Below are 17,038 nucleotides of genomic sequence, written 5' to 3' on the forward strand. Positions count from 1 at the left end.
TCTTTTCTCTCAGCTAATAAGAGTGAAGAGGAAAGAAAGTGGGAAAGTTTTGATCCTGTGTTGAAGACAGATGGTATATGCTATGTTCTGGGTAGACAAGTGAATGTGGATGTAGTGTGCAAAATGAAATATGCTTTCAATTTTGCCACTGCAAAGAAAACAGATTGAAAACTCAGGTGTGTTCTGGAAACTTTATAGCTTAATATCTGTTTCTTCCTTTACTCCTCTTTTTTTTCTGTGATGGCCACTACAAATTGCGTATAAAAAGGTAACAATGAACTATATATCTTTCTTCAGTATTAACCTAACATAAATGGCAAGCAATTGTTTATAATTTCTGCCATAGACAATAGTCTGCACAGTGAGCCCATTCAAGGTTGCTTATAATAATATGATTAATGAGTGAAACACACTTCTAATTTGTCTACTTGTATCATGAAAAATTTATATTGTACTTTATCTGATCTTTGAAGACAAATAACATATTGTGAGAAGCATTCTAAATAAATCCCTGCCCCATTTTTTTGTAACTGAAGCTGAACATAGTAGTTTATTCATATTGTAATAAGTTTAATATAGAAAAATAAATTGATTTTATAGGGAACTACTTGGGGATAAATAACTTTGCAGAAACTTTATATTTGGTTTAATAAGGCAAGGTCTTTTGAAGTATTGTTGTTAGATTTTAAAGGACTTTTTATTTATTAACTTTTTTCTCTTTACAATTTATTTAGTAACTGTTATTTCTTTTAATAATGGAAAATTCTGTTACTTCTTCCTATGTTTTCTATTCTGCTCACAGATAAAAGATATTTTTATCCAAATTCTTAACTTTTTTGGTTGCCTTCCAGATCAGAATCTCCCCAGTGGTGGAGAGGTTGACAATCCGTTTGACCAATACCCAGAACATTGTCAGTGACAGGCAAGGTCAAGTTCCAGATATGCAATCACTTTCTATCCTGTCATCTAAGCATACCTGAGCCCACCTAGGATTATTATTGCTTTTAATATTCTTTAGTTGTTATTATTACCATTTTGGGGTGGGCATCATGGAAGTGTCTAAAGAGCCTGCAGGACTATACCTAGTGATGCTGGATGCTCAGAAAACCATGTGGTACAGGCATCAAATCTGGTCTGGTGCCTACTATGTTAGCACCCTAACCATTGTACTATCTCCAAAACTCTTCCTATAATTATTAATCCCATTGATTAGGAAACTAAGTCACTCTTTTCAAGGGTAGACTTTAGGTGTATTTTATTATTGTTCCTTTTTATGTGCTTTATTTCCTTTGTGTATATCAGAGTTATTTTGTCAACTAGGATCTTAGAAATGGGATGGGTGATTGCTCAATATATTGCAAGCTAGGCTGCTTTCTGTATTTTTTTAATGAAGATTCCACATTTATTTGGACTGACCATTTACTGTTCTATTTTTGAAATTCCAAGTAGTTTCTTATATCAGTTAAGATACCCTTCAACTAATGACAATTTATAGATAAAATAAATAGTGGATCAAGGAGGATTTGGGGTTGGTGTTGTTATTTCTATTGTTTGTTATGTTTGTATGTTACAAAAAAAAAAAAGCCCTAGAGCTAAAGTGATGTTGCTCAGGGCTTAAGAAGATACTCAGTGAGCATACCAGGAATAAAGAAATAACTGATGAGTGAGGCAACAATCTAATGAGGCAGCTAATTTTGTGGAACATAATATGGATTGTGTTTTAGACCTGTTATCAGTACTAACATGTATTTATTTAAGTGGAAAGATAAAAATGCCTATATTAAATTCACGAGTCATAATAATAACACAACTGTAAAAGCTCTAAAATAATTAAAAACATTTTATTATGATTCTGATTAATATTTATACCAATGCAAAGTTCTTCTTTCTTTGTTCTTCCTTTCTCTCTTTCTTTCTTTCTCTTTCTTTCTCTCTCTCTTTCTTTTTTGTTTCTTTTTTTCTTTCTCTCTTCTTTCCTTTCTTTCTCTTTCTTTCTTTCTTTCTTTCTTTCTTTCTTTCTTTCTTTCTTTCTTTCTTTCTTTCTTTCTTTCTTTCTTTCTTTCTTTCTTTCTTTCTTTCTTTTGTCCTTCCTTTTTCTTCCCTACTCCTTTTCCTCCCTCTCTCTCCCTCCCCTTTTCCTCCCTCCCTTCCTTCCTTCCTTCCTTCCTTCCTTCCTTCCTTCCTTCCTTCCTTCCTTCCTTCCTTCCTTCCTTCCTTCCTTCCTTCCTTCCTCCCTTCCTCCCTTCCTCCCTTCCTTCCTTCCTTCCTTCCTTCCTTCCTTCCTTCCTTCCTTCCTTCCTTCCTTCCTTCCTTCCTTCCTTCCTTCCTTCCTTCCTTCCTTCCTTCCTTCCTTCCTTCCTTTCTTCCTACCCTCCCTTCTTTACTTCCTTCTTTCCTTTCTTTCCTTTCTTTTTTCCTCCCTCCCTCCCTCCCTCCTTTCTTTCTTTCTTTCTTTCTTTCTTTCTTTCTTTCTTTCTTTCTTTCTTTCTTTCTTTCTTTCTTTCTTTCTTTCTTTCTTTCTTTCTTTCTTTCTTTCTTTCTTTCTTTCTTTCTTTCTTTCTTTCCTTCCTTTTAATCTTCTTTCTTTATTTTCATTTTGGGATATGCTCAGAGGAGTAGAGGGTCTGCTCCCAGCTTGGAATTCAGAGTGCTGCCTGTCAACACCCTGAAAAATAATTCCATGGGGATTGAACTCAGTCTTCTAAATGGCAAGTGTATGCTACAACATTTTGAGCTATATACCTGGTCTCTAAATATGGCTTTAATGTTCAGAGTAGAAATCAATATGCTGAGCAGATCTAAGAAAAGTAGCAGATACTAATCTGTTAATGAACCATGGCACATAAATTATGCAATGCAAATTGTAATTCAAACCATGGGTCATTAAAAACTTAGTAATCAAAAGCAAAGAGCAGAGATTGAAGACAGAGTTACTGAAGAGTAATTTTTAGTGAACTTAACTTCTAGATGTTTTTATCTCTTGTTTTATTTCAAAAATTACTGTAACTTATTTTTAAGAAAATCACGATGTAAGTTTCAGTCCACAAGATTAAAATTTTGTCTTGGTGGTGTATAGAGAAGTGTTAACAATGAATCATGTCCCCCAAAGTATTGTGTGAAATATTAAAATTAAGCAAAATGCCAAAATTTGTTGTAGGTATTGTTGTACAATAGTTATTATGTAATAAAATTATTTATCAACACTATGAAGCCAAATTTTTAAGAACAATTGCGTGCAACCAACTGAGTGGAGAGGACATTCATAAACTGGAAAAACATGTTTGCGAATTATATCTGATAGGTATACATTTGTACAAGGCTATAAAAAGAGCTCCTACAACTCAGCAATAATTCAAAGTGCTCAAGACAAATTCAAAGTAAATCAAAACCACAAAAGCGTTTAATCTCATTCCCTTTTGAATTACTACCAGAAAACAAAACAGAACAGAACACAGCAAGTTTTAGAGAGAACGTGGAGTACTTAGAATACTTGTCTATGTCATGCACAGATAATGTAAACTGCTCGAGGAGTTGAAGACATAGATTCTAAGAGAGTTTATTAACTATCTCTGCAATTCCACTATTAACCAGTAATTTTACTTACATTTTCCAGGGAGGAAAATCTTTTCATTTTCAGTTGTTCAGTTCAATCTGAAGCTAAGAGTGAAACAACATGAGAGAGGTGAACCAGATAAAAAGCATAAAATTTATATTAGGTTTTAATTGCATTGAAGTTGCAGAAAAGAAGCATTGTCCAAAAAGGAAATGGATTTGAGGGTTTATATTCTACTTACAAAAAATAAAGACTTTGTTGATCAGTCAATCTGGAGAAATAATTAAGGACTATATGAGTGAATCTAATGGGAGACTTGAATTATTTTAGTAAGTCAATAAATTTAGTTAGTAAATTTGTGTAAATTTATGTACACAAAGCTTCATATTGATTCAATTTTTCAATGATAAGACTCACTCTGCCAGTCTTGGTTTAGGATAGTCTTTATAAAGACTATTTGTGCCATCTTCACAAAAGGAAAATCACTCTCTGCTTTAGGCAAATAAATGAAGGAGATAACTCCTACACATCTATTCTCAGTTGCTTTAATTTAACAAATATGCCAAAATAGCATATTTTAAACTAATATTTCATGTTCCTCTTTAGTATATAATTAAAGTAATTTAAATCAGATCACCAGCACATAATTGCATACTCACAATTACAGCAAAATTATTCATAGTAGTTAATAGTTAGAAGTCATTAAAATATCTGTTCATAGATGAATATGCAGATAAAATGTGGCATATGCATAATCACTGTATCAGTGTCATCCCGTTGCTCATGGATTTGCTCGAGCGGGCACCAGTAATGTCTCCATTGTGAGACTTGTTACTGTTTTTGGCATATTGAATTCACCATGGGTAGCTTGCCAGGCTCTGCCATGCGGGAGAGTTATTCTCAGTAACTTGCAGGGCTTTCCAAGAGGGGCGGAGGAATCGAACCCGGATTGGCTGAGTGCAAGGCAAATGCCCTACCTGCTGTGCGATTGCTCCAGTCTATATGCATAGTATTTAATAATATTTAACTTTACAAAATAAAATATTTAAAAAAAATATTTGTACACACCAGGGGTGCTCAGGAACAATATGTGGTTCTGGCAATTGAACTTAGGTCAGTTATGTGCAAGAAAAATATCTTATCTTCTGCAACATCTCTCCAGTCCATAAAATAAAGGAAATAAAACACTATTAAAACACATATAAACTTTGAAGGCATTACATTATGTTAAAAAATGCAATTACTGGCATATATGCTGCCTGAGCCCATGTGCTGCTTGCGCCCACGTGGCCAAGCCCATGTGTCACCCAAGCAAATGTCGCCCGAGCACATGTGTTGCCCGAATCTCCCCTCTTGAGTTGTGTACTTTCATGCTTTCATACTTTTGAGTCTAAAGCTCAGTTATGTGTAGGGGTTTCCTCCACCCTTGGAGAAGCCCGTGTTCTCTCTTGAAAGCATTACTCTTACTTCTCTCTTTCTTATTCCTTCCTCCTATCCTCAAAAGCCCCTAAATAAAATCTGATTACTTAAAAAAAAGTAATTACTAAAGGAAAATACTATATGACTGCACTTTTTTAAAGGGGCCTAGAAAATCAAATTAATGAAGATGGTAGGTAGAATGATGAGAGTTAAAATAAATAGAAAATCTAGTGAAAAAGTGAAAAATCCAGTTAAGAAAGAAAACGTAATGTAGAGATCTGATTGTATAGTTAGACAAATTAAATAAAAATAGTATTTGCCCAGGAGTAACTAAGTTGGGCTGAGAAGAGGCAGCTAAAGGATATGGGCTTTCTTTTGGGAACAGGTAATAAAAATGGTGTGATATTAATTACACAACGTGGTGGATATACAATTTATTTAATTGGACAGCTTAAATAACTGGAATTTTACATGAACTTTATTAATTACTCGGATATACACATAAATAATGCAAAATCTTTTCACCAGTGTTCATATTATTTAATACCATAAAGGAAGATCTGAAGAACTTATAGACAAACCCTCACCAGTAGGTGTTCCTGTGTCTCAGGAGTCTATAATCAACATATAAAGAAGCTCAGTTGACACCTTAATTTTTATCCTAACATAAATAGCGATGTCTCACACATGCAAAGTTTTTGTAGTACCAATTGCATAGAGTTGAACAATTTTATGATGATCTAAAAACTGGTATATGAGGCAGAAGATTCAGTACAGGACACGAAAGACTGGCAATATTTACTCCTGTAATATTGTGTTATTACTGAAAATGAGGGACTCATGAGTAAATACTATAGAATAGAGAGGCTATCTGCATCTTTCAACCTGATTTACCACTCCCTATAAAGTAGAGAAATGGAAATAGGGAGCCCAGAGGAAAAGAAAAGAAAATACAGGAGGAAAGAGATTTTAGAGTATGACAGCAATTTGCATTGAGTTAGTTTATGGAGAGGAATGGTTTTTAATAAAAGGAGATAGCAATGTTTTTTTCTTACAGCAGGAGTCAAGGAATATAAACTATTATTGATCCTATAGATCTGGATTATGGAAAACTTCAATGTTATCAAGGTAGGATTTGGTTAGAATCCCTTTCATATAAGAACTATATTTTGGAGGCATATTTGGGAAAGATCAGGATTTAGAAGTCAGAAGTTATTGTCATTTTATAACCTGTCATTTGCATTTAGGTCTCATATTTTGTACTGGTCTTTTGTAAAAATGCGCATCTGCCACATGTCTGATACTTAATACTTTGTGAAAAGAGTAAGAAAAATAGTTAAATTCTGACATTATTAGGTCCATAGAAAAAAAAAAAACTAATAATGTCTGCCAAGCTTCTAAACCTTAGTCTTTATTAAATAATGAAGAAAAACAATTTGGTGGGTTTCCCTAAGCTAATAATTCACTTGGTGAGACCAAGCCTGAAGGATTTTGTAGCTATTACTGTTACTTTGAATCAAAATTTAGGTCTGAGGGAAAGTGGCTAAAAAGAAGTGAAGTGTTTGGGGTTGGGAGTCGTTTGCAGATGGATAGATAAGCAGAAAACATTGATCTCGATCATAGCAAAATTACACGTTGAAAGAAAGTATTAGACATTTCTGGAAAGTCCTCTTGTTTTGCTTGTCAAAACTGTATTTTCTATGAAAAATAAGTCTCAAGTACTATTTATTATGAAGTCTCATAGTTAGTATTAATTGATTATCCCTTCCAACAACTGAACAGGTACAGGGAATTATTCAATATTTAATATATGTCATTTTATAATGATACTTTCCTCTAACATTTTATAGTAAAATAGTTTCTCTGAGGATTTTTTTTTTTTGCTTTTTGAGTCACACCTGGAGATGCACGGGGGTTACTCCTGGCTTTGCACTCAGGAATTACTCCTGGAGGTGCTCAGAGGACCATATGGGATGCTGGGAATCGAACCCGGGTTGGCCGCATGCAAGGCAAACGCCCTACTCACTGTGCTATTGCTCCAGTCCCATGAGTTTTGTGTGTGTGTGTGTGTGTGTGTGTGTGGTTATTGTTGCTTTTTATGTCCAATTTAAACAATGTATAAACTACAACACTTCCTCATGGTAGAAAAAATTTTGAGTATTCATTAATATGTAGGAAAAAAATACAAAGTTCTGTTTTCATTGTTTCAGTTGTTCTTTATCTCTCTCTTAATGCCTTTATTTACCAGGTTTTGATCTTCAGTTAAATCTCAGGTTCCAAGGCCCTGGAAGAAATTCTGAGACCAATTGGCTTTCTTGTTTTGCTACTCTGACAATCATCATGCTTTTCCTTGAAGTCTTGCTTTATTCTTATTTTTCTTGGTAGCTGCCTAACTTATTTGATGCTAATCCCTAGGTGCCAGTGTCAAAAGGGTTAATTGACTTGTCTGGCTCATCTGTCTGCCAAAACATCTTTATCTGTTGTAGGAAGTCTTTTATTCTCTTCCATGTATAATCTTCATGCTGCCAGTCATAATTTGGGCATATAAAGGTAATTTTAGAATATTTCATTTACTTGGGTGATTAAAATTCAGTGAAGCACACAGAAAAGTCAAACAAGCAGTTCATTTGCTAGGTTCTAAAAATAGTTTGTTTGTTTTTTTCCTGGTCACACTCATCAATGCACAGGGGTTACTCCTGCCTCTGCAATGAGGAATTACCCCTGGCTGTGCTCAGGGGACCATATGGAATGCTGGGAATCGAACCCAGGTTGACCACGTGCAAGGCAAACGCCCTACCCACTGTACTATCACTCCAGCCCCTCTAAAAGTCATTTTAACGGGTTTTTGTTCCACTGAGTTAATGTAATTACCAGTGGCCCTAGTCTTGTGTAGAAATAACCTGAATGAGCCCAATACTCGGTAAATTATTACCATGGAAAAGCCTTCTTAATTTCTAGGATATTCACAAACAGCATGGAAACAGCAATTGAACAATTGCCTACAATATTGTATCTACACACCATAATTATATGATGTCAAGCCTGCTACTAGTTTTTCTAAGCCTTGGAGATATTATAGAAAGAATAAGCACTTCTTCAAACTTAATGAAGGCAAGAAGAAAGGTTTTCTTCTCTGCAGATCATCTGTTTTTTCTTCTGCCACTTTCTAGCAAGCATTTTGTATTTCTTTGAGGTAACAATTGTCATTGTTTGTTTTACACTTACTGACTCCATAATAAAACAAGTACCCAACTCTGTATCCTAGCAACACAGTGTCTTTTTTATTTGTCTCTCTTTCTTATTTATTAGATGCTCTGGAGCCTTTTCTCAAGCTATTAAGGGACACATAAGGCTAATCTAGAGCAACACACTTCATCTTGATCTAACTTACTGGAAATCAATAAACATTACCATGGATTATCCACCTCAAAAAAGAGACACTCTTGGCCCTGAAAGATACCAGGAGACTGGGAATAACTCCAAAAGCAGTGTTAAAGTAGACAACTTGAAGAAAACAAGGCTACTGTTTAGAAATGGATGACAGGAGAGAAAAAGAAAAAAGACATGCCTCCTTCTCCCTCAGGCTTCAGTTCTCAGCTTCGTAGCACAGGCCAGGGTCCCAGGCTTGAGGATGTAAGAGCCAGTGAAAGAAAAGTGACCCTACTCTTTCCTAACAAGCACTAAGATTTTCAGCACGTTACCTAAGCTCAGGCTTATGCAGGATCAAACTTTTAAACAATTCAGTGTCGGTGTTCTAAGTAGACTTATTGTGTGATTTGGCACTCTGCATATATTTCAGGTGTGACCACAAATCACAAGACCAACTATCTAAGTTAATGGCAGAGGATACCTAGACGCAAGGTAAGTAACCCAAACTCAATCTATGAGTACTATATCTTAGCAGAACAATGCTTGAGAAAAGTAGCGTGAAGAAAACAACATGAAAGTCAGGCTTCGATGGGTTCTGTCACAAGACTAGAAAAAAGCAAATGCAGTTTAATTCTTCTGGAGCAAAGATGTAGGGTGTTGGGCTACTGTGACTGGCACATCAGAGCTAATTGTTTAAGTTTCTGCAACTTTTCTGACTGATTAGTTGATATACTATTGTGAAAAATTAATTTATAAATTCATGATAAAAGTTACATTAGAACACTGAGAATTATGTCCAATTGACACTTTGCTGGTGGAATCACAAAGTGATGAACCACCTTGGAAAACTGGTGGCTTCATTTTTTTTTCTTTTTCTTTTTTTTTTTTGATTTAAGGATGATTTTATTTTACTTTTTGAGTTCTTCCATAGTTTTGACATTTTCTGTAATGAATATGAATTCTTTTTGTGATTACATAAAATAATATTAAGTCGTATTTATTTAAGAGATCACACTAATAATATTAAAAACATTAATTAATTAGCTATTATCTCATCAATATGATTGAAGAGGAAAAAGACTTTCATTGATTTTTATGAAATTAGTTCATTGAAAAGATTAAATGGATATTTGTAATTGCATAGGCATAATGTTGGTTTTAGTTTAATATATTTCTTTTTTTTTAAGATTTCATTATTGAATCACTGTGAGATAGATCTTTACAAAGCTGCTCATGATTAGGTTTCAGTCATACAGTGTTCCTCCACCAGTGTACATTTCCCTACAAAAACCCTGGTGGCTTCTTATAAAACTAAAATGACTTGTCATAAAACAGCAATTCAATGCAGAGAACTAAACACATGTCTACAAAAGATCTCCATATACACGTTTATGGCAGTCTTGTTCATCATTCCCCATATTTAGATGCAAACAAGATGTATTTCAATACATCATTAAATTGAATCTTGTGTACCCAGACAAGAGTTTCATCATTTCGTATTGCCTAAACAGTATTTGGGGGCTTAAGGATGATTCTCACAAATCTTGGCTAAGCGGATCAGTGGTTTACTGCAAGAACAGAGGATGTGGTATTACTATGTTACCTCCAGAATACATCTAGATAAGTTCTGGGGTTATGTTGTATAAGGGATGGAGGTGATGTCAGGCGAATGTAATGCATAGGCATTAACCCCTGTACTTGTCTCCACCCCAAGGAGGAATGTGATGACTAAACTTAAACTTAAAAAGCTCTATACTGTATGATTCTAGATATGTGACATTAAGAAAAAGAAAATCTATAGACACAGAAAAAAAGATGAGTTGCCCTTAGGCAATAGAAGGGAGTGAATAGGAAGAGTAAAAATGAGTTTTGAGAACTGTGAGAATACTCTATAAATATTATGGACTATTTATCATCATACATTTGTTCAAACATATAGCATGTACATTAAGAGTGATTAAAGTGACGCTAGTGATTAAAGGGACATTAAAGTGACTGAATTTTGAGTAAAATGACTAGGCTTTGAGTCATTTTGACATGTCAGTGAATGTTCATCATGTCAAAAGTAGCTTTTCGGTGATCAATTTTGATAATAGAAGAAGCTAAGACACCAGGAGGCATAATAGGAAATCCCTTTGCTTTCCTTTCAATTTTATTTTAATCTAAAAGTTCTTCTTAAAACTTAGCTTAAAAATACATTTAAGGGGTTGGAGTGATAGCATAGCAGGCAGGCCATTTGCCTTGCATGCAGCCAACCTGGGTTCGATTCCCAGCATCCCATATGGTCCCCTGAGCACCACCAGGGGTAATTCCTGAGTGTAGAGCCAGGAGTGACCCCTGTGCATTGCCAAGTATGACCCTAAAAGCAAAAAAAAGTACACCTAAAACAAAAGTAATAAATAGTCATAAGTAATATTTTCATAGTATCCTATATAAATATTGTCAATAAATTCGTTTTATTTATTCCAGTTGGCAAAGGCTAAAAATAAACTTTTCTTGGGAGGGTGGTGAAGAGATGATAACTATGTATTTTTTAGTACAACTCTCATATCCTATATGCAAACTATATCATTATAAAGCCATAACTATAGATGAAAAATTAAAAATTTAAGTGACTTTGCCAGGTTGCATGGTAAGTCACTGCACAAAGATGGGATCTGAAGTCTCCAGATTCTAAATTCACAAATATAGTTCTGCCTCCACACTCCATTTTTCTTTTCGAATATTTGGTTATTTCAGGTAAAAAAGAAGGCATTGTGTGTTTTGTCTGAGACACATCTAAGTCCCTGTGACTTCCGGAACCACATACAGTACTTTCCTCAGGGGGACATAATAACTCCTATGCTTATGTTATGGGTCTATTGTGGCAAGACTAAGAAATGAAATGGAAAGTGCTTTGAAATAAATATAATCCTATTATAATTTTAAGGAATATTTTTTATTAAATGCTCTTAAATTTTATCACCGTTTCTCAATTGTGTTGCTAGTAAAAAGACACAAATGTGTCAATTGCTGGGGATTTAAAGAGACAAGTAAATTTGGACCTTGCATTTTCTGCCCCATGCTCTCTTTATTCAACTGATTTGACTCATTTTATAGGTACAGGGGGCAAATTTATAGCACAAGTGAAAGTAAATGGTAAAAGTACAGAGGAAGAGAGGATGATTTGGCACCTTTTAAATAACAATAAGTCATTTGGGGACTGGAGCAATAGCATAGCGGTTAGGGCATTTGCTTTGCATGCAGTTGACCCAAGTTCGATTCCCAGCATCCCATATGGTCCCCTGAGCACCTCCAGGGGTAATTCCTGAGTGCAAAGCCAGGAGTAACCCCTGTGCATTGCCGGGTATGACCCAAAAAGCAAAAAAAATAAATAAATAAATAAATAAATAAATAAATAAATAAATAAATAACAATAAGTGATTTATCTGAGGATTATGATAATAAAAAACAAGTCTTGAAATTAAGTTTAGCCAATAGAAAGTGAAATGTTTATTTATAGGCAATATAGAAGGTAATATAGAAGGTTCTTGGGTTGTGCATGTTGGCACAGCGGTAGGAAAGTTCAGAAACATCATGGTTCGTGGTCAAACCATCAGAGGTTTGTAAAACTCTTGATAATCTAGAACTTTATAAACATAGGGCTTCCAGTGTATCTTGACACTTCAGGATGTCCTGAAGTGTCAGATTTAAGGAAGGACTCAATTTTTCTTGGCCTTTGGATAGCCACTGGCTGGGTCCAAACACTGAACTCACAAAGACAGAATAACAGTTGGAAAGATATTCAAATGTACTTAATTTGTTCTCAGGGACAGGAAAGTCTTAACAAAGCAAAACCTAGAACAGAGTTGATTATTTTTCTGCTAGGTTTCATGAAACATAGAAGGAATGTGAATCAATGGGGGAAAGTTAACAAAATCTCTTTCTTTAAATCTCGAGTCCCTTTCATTTTTCAGATAATAGAAGTTCTTTCCTTAGGTTATAAAAAGGATACTTCTTATAAGAAAACCATATTACCTTGCTTTAGCAGGAAAATTCACAGTGGCCATATTGCTTCTGTTGTTTTCTTAAACTCCTTCAACATTACACTTAAAATATTCAACATGATAAGATGCCCTATTCTAGAGTAGCCCTCCTTAAGAAGGTCAAATTTGAACATGCAAATATAAACAGAAAAAAAGCAGTAAAGGAACAACAAGTAGCCAAAAGCAACTATTGAACAAAATGTATTGGAACATTGTGGCTTTTATAGACTTAGGGAAATATGAAACAATACCCACTGATATTTTGCACTGATATATGAGTGGCAGATATGATCACCATCACATATCATTAAACCCCTATTAGCGAAACAAAACCAAATAAATAAAATCAAACTACAATAATTAGAGAAAATAAATTGTGCTACAGAAGATGAAGAACAACACAGAGCTGAAAAGATTTTAAAAAGTATATAATCTTTAAAACAATGTATCAATTTCTTACACAATCTAGCATGCCTTTATCTTACAACTCACTAAATACAATTTTATCTTTATATCCAGCAGGGACAGAAACACATGACACATAAATACTTTCATAAATATTTCCATGTAAATATTTGCAACAATGTTCCTCATTCCCCTGATCCTGAAAGAGCCCCCAATACACCATCGGGCTACACTAGCATGCAATAGGGACAAATGGAGACATTACTGGTGCCCACTCAAGCAAGTTGATGAACAACAGGGTGACAGTGACAGTGACAGTGAAATATTTACTATATCTTTACTCCTAACAATGCCAAGAGGGAAATAGCCTAAATATTTATCAACTGGTGAACATATAATATTGTTGTACCCAGGTAAAGACTATGTTCATCAAGAAAAAGAAAAGAAGTACTACATGAATGACATGAATGAATATAAAAATCTTTATGTTAAATAAAGCAAAAAATTAAAAAGAGGAAACATGTAAAATGAGCTTACTATATGATTCTATTTTTATTATATTCTGGAAAAGACAAAATTTTAAGAAAAAGATTTTATCATTGGTCACTAGGTGTTAAGAGTAGGAACAGGACATTAATGATTCATGGAAAGGAGGAAAGGTTTGGATAATGCCAGAAATATTTTTTATTCTAATTTTAATTAAGATTCAAAATTATATTTTTTCTTACTCCACTGAAATGTACAACTAAGAACAACAATTTTGTTGTATTGTCATATCTCAATGCAAATTCATGGGATATGTCAAAGTAAGAGAGAATACAAAGATAATCTGATTGAATAGTCTCCGGTCCTCTAGTATAGCTAAAGGTTACAAAACAACCTTTTAACATCAGTTGTGGGCGACATACATATTAATAAATGAAGGCAGTTCTTAACTATAAGGACAGATTAGCCTTCACATTTTAGTTTACTTTCTGTGGGAAGGTAATTCCAAGCTGTGCTCAGAGGCCCTCAGAGCCACTCCTGGCAATTCTCATCCAGCTGTGCAAGTCAGGTGTGTTCAGTACACAGATGTGTTTCGCATCTAGTCCAGCAATGCTCGAAGTCATCAGGTTTATACCTAGTGTAGGGTGGGAGGTGGGTGGAGGTGATATTTTATAGAAAACAAAACATGGAGCCTCTACATGCCAGACATGCACTAAGCCCTTAGAAAGATGGCTCAACTGGAGAAGTTTTTTGTTTTTTGATTTTTTAATTTTTCATTTTATTGAATCACCATGCTATAGAACATTAAGAAGCTGTTCATGATTGGGTTGCAGTCATATAATGTTCCAACACCCATCTCTCCACCAGTGTCATTTCCCAGCACCAGTGTCCCCAGTTTCCCTCCTCCATCCAGCCTCCACCCCAGCAACCATACCCCACCCCAACAGCCTTACCTGGGGAAGTTTTAAAGTCAATATTGCTAGTTAAAATCTGTAACAGTTAAGTCATGCTCATGGGTGATAGAAGCACTGAAAAGAAAAAAAGGAAAAGACTTAACATGAAAAGGGTTTGGAATTATAGATCAAAATTAAGACATACAAAATCATGACCATGTCTGAATCACTAACAGGATTTCTGTAATCCAGTAGTGATATTTATGTCAGGACACATTTTGAGAATCACTGGTGATAAAGATTTTACTTATTTATTGATAGATTCATTCATTCATTCTCATTTAGAAAATTGTGTAAGAAGACTGGGACCACTCCCCGGCCATGCCTCCCCGGATCCCCACGGTTCCCACTAAGCTGCCCCATCTCCCGTCGTCCAGCAGCAGCCTGGCCCCGCATCCCGTGACCCCGCCTCCCATCCTGGCTCCCTAAAACCAGCCCTGTCTCCAAGTACTCGGACCACTTCCCGGCCACGCCTCCCTGGATCCCCCTAGTTCCCACGCGGCCAGCCCGGCTCTTGTGACCCTTCCAAGAGGATACTGGGGGCGTGGCCTGTATCTCAGGGGGCGTGGTCTGAGAGGGGACGTGGCCTCCTGCCAGAGAGGCCACCGCCCGCCGCAGTTATTATTTTTTGCTTCAGCATAAAGGTATACTCATTTTCTTTGAAAATCACCCAAGCCATATCAGTCATTTAAGCAAAATAGTCCATTAGCTTAGTTGAACTTTATAAAAACTATCAGTGAATAAGAGAAGCTTGGCAAAACCTTCATAAAGAGAACATAGACTTAAGCCTTCATTAGAGGCCCCACATCAATCATGAAGAGCCCCTGAGTATAAGGAAGAACTCTAGAATAGGAACAAGGCTGCTGTCAGCAATAGCACAACCAGAGCCCCTCCCCTCCCACAGCACGAGGGAATAGGAATAGACAACTACAAAGTTCCAACTCTATACTTCCATAACAATATGAAGAAGCAATGAAAATCCCCTCCACAAAGAGAGGGAGAAGAAAAGATTCCAGAAACCTCAAAAGGGCTACTCACATCTACGATATCTCAGAAAAAGAATTCAGAGAGGAAATCTTGAGGAGAGTCGACATACTCCAAGCAACCATGCAACAGAAATCCAAAAAATTAAGGGATGACATGAATGAAGCATTAGAACCGTCTACCACAAATGCAGGAAGAAATGAAAAGAGAAATTTCAAAACTACGAACAAAAGTCACACAAATAAAGGAATCAGTAGATGAATTAAAAATCTTAGTAGATGCTCTCAACAGTAGAATGACTACAGCTGAAGACAGAATCAGTGACCTTGAAGATGAGCTGCGGAAAGCTTACAGACAACAACAAATAATGGTGAAAGACCTCAAAATGACTATAAAGCGAATCAGAGTCCTTGGGAATGATGTCAAGAGGAACAACGTAGGAAACATTGGAGTACCAGAAGCACAGGGAAGTAACCCCAATGAAAAAAACACAGTCAAAGAAATCATCGCTAACAAATTTCCAGAGCTGGAGAAGGCAGGCATCCAGATACAAGGAGTCCGAAGAGTACCAGCAAAAAGATACTCGAATAAAAAGACTCCAAGGCATATCATAGTCAGAATGATGGATGCAGTGGATAGAGACACAATTCTGCAAGCAGCAAGGTCAAAGAAGGAAATCACATACAAAGGAGCACTCCTCAGATTTACAGCCTACCTGTCAGAGGAAATCCTCCAAGCCCGAAGACAATGGTGGGACATAGTGAAAAAACTCAATGAAACGAACGCCTCACCAAGAATACTTTATCTGGCTAAACTATCACTCAAACTCGAAGGAACCATACACTATTTCTCGGATAAACAACAGTTCAGGAAATTCATAGACTCAAAACCAAACTTAAAAGAAATTCTAAAGGGGCTATTGTAAGACAAGGAGGAACCCCATAAGAACAACAAACCCCACAGAAAGATGACACAAAACCCTATCACAATAATCTCTCTTAATGTCAACGGCCTAAATGCACCTATCATAAGACACAGAGTGGAAAATGGATTTGGAAATTAAACCCAACATTCTGCTGGCTGCAAGAAACACACCTGAACAATCAGAGTAAACACAGACTCAAAGTCAGAGGATGGAAAACAATCCTGCAAGCAAACAACTCCCTTAAAAAAGTTGGAGTGGCCATCCTAGTATCTGACAACATAGATTTCAGGTGAAAAAGATTAGAAGGGATAGTGAAGGTCATTTTCTGTTTATTACGGGATATGTTCAACAGGAGGAAATCACTTTCTAAAACATATATGCACCTAATGAACAACCGGCTAAATATTTAAAACAGCTCCTAACAGACTTTAAAGAGGACAACACTAACAGCACAATAGTATCCGGAGACTTCAATACCGCCTTATCACCTCTGGATAGATCGACAAGAACAAAACTCAGCAAAGAAACACTGACTCTGAAAGAAGAAATTGAAGTGAGAGGCCTAATAGATCTATACAGGGCTTTACACCCCAAAAAGAAAGAATATACATTCTTTTCCAGTGCACACAGAACATTTTCCAAAATAGACCATATACTGGGCCTCAGAACATACCTCAATAGAATCTGCAAAATAGAAATTGTATCAACCATCTTTTCAGACCACGATGCACTGAAGATAGAAGTTATTCATGCACAGACACGGAGAACCAAATCAAACACCTGGAACTTAAACAACTCAATATTGAATAATGAGTGGGTCAGGAAAGAAATCAAGGAAGAAATCAAAAAATACTTAGAAACAAATGAGAATGAAGACACGAGCTACCAAAACATTTGGGACACAGCTAAAGCCGTGTTA

Source organism: Sorex araneus, chromosome X, assembly GCF_027595985.1.
Source record: "Sorex araneus isolate mSorAra2 chromosome X, mSorAra2.pri, whole genome shotgun sequence".
Lineage (NCBI taxonomy): Eukaryota > Metazoa > Chordata > Mammalia > Eulipotyphla > Soricidae > Sorex > Sorex araneus.